The following is a 1,223-nucleotide window of genomic DNA, read 5'->3' on the forward strand; positions in this document are numbered from 1 at the left end:
TCCTGCCAACTACACTGTGGATGAACGGTATGAGCAAGAACACAAGTCAATTTCTTCTCACCAAGCAGCTTATTTTACCGTGACAGAAATAAGGGCATGAAATTATATAAAACATTCATTTAAAAAGCAGAGTGGTGAAAATTTGCTAGTTGCCCTTGACAGTCAGTAGATTTGAGTTCCTCATTACTTCGATTTCTTTTTTTTTATTTATTTTTAATTTTTTAATTGGTTGTTCACAACATTACAAAGCTCTTGACATATCATATTTCATACATTAGATTGAAGTGGGTTATGAACCCCCAATTTTACCCCAAATGCAGATTGCAGAATCACGTCGGTTACATCGATTTCTTAATTAAGCTGGAAGCTTTAGGGCTGAGCTTGAAGGCGAAGTGATCATTTTGTATATCTGACATGAACACCAAGAACTTCTGTAGTGTGACCTATAAGGCAGAAACGGTGTCAAGCAATGAATGGATGTTTACATAATCCTCACGGTAACCCTGTGGGTTATACTTATCTAAAACCATAACCCTGTGGGTCATACTTATCTAAAATCGAGGAAGCCGAGGCCCAAGAAGGTTCAGTAGTTTGTTCAAGAACACCCGACTGGAAGGGAATGGGGGATTGGGGCCACACCGCAGGACTCCAACGGCTGTGTTCCTACTGCCCACACTGTGGGAATCCATGCGCAACACTGAACACTTCAAAACACGGTAAACCCCCTTGTTAGTTTGTTTAAACTGATGTAAAATTGAACCTTCCAGAACCTGGACACTGTGGCAAGTACCCCAGGCTGCCGTTTCCTCCCACAGAGTCCCTGTCAAGTTCTCACAAAAGCAAGAGAGAATTCCGTTTATCAGTGAGGTCTCTGGGGAGGCAAAAGGTAAAGAGTCCTAGTTTGGGAAGGAAAAAGAAGCCCCTAGACAGGTTCTATTGTTCTCACTTCAGAGGAGGAGAAGGCGAGGCCTTGCCTCTCGCGTTCAAGTCTTTTCACATTGATAATTTAGGATCTAGAGATCATTGACTTCACAGTACCTGGGATGTAGTAGCAGTTCAAGAAATATTTAATGAATAAAAGAAAATATTGGGGAGGGAAGTTGATGGGAATAAAAAATCATGACGCGAGGTGGCTTGCCCAGAGTCCCTGGGGCACATTCTTGCTGAGACAGGGGATCAGCCTTGAGCATTTGCATAGGGGCTAATAAAATCCATAGTGAGGT

The sequence above is a fragment of the Spermophilus citellus genome, assembly GCF_964194105.1.
Source record: "Spermophilus citellus genome assembly, chromosome: 9".
In the NCBI taxonomy this organism is placed as follows: domain Eukaryota; kingdom Metazoa; phylum Chordata; class Mammalia; order Rodentia; family Sciuridae; genus Spermophilus; species Spermophilus citellus.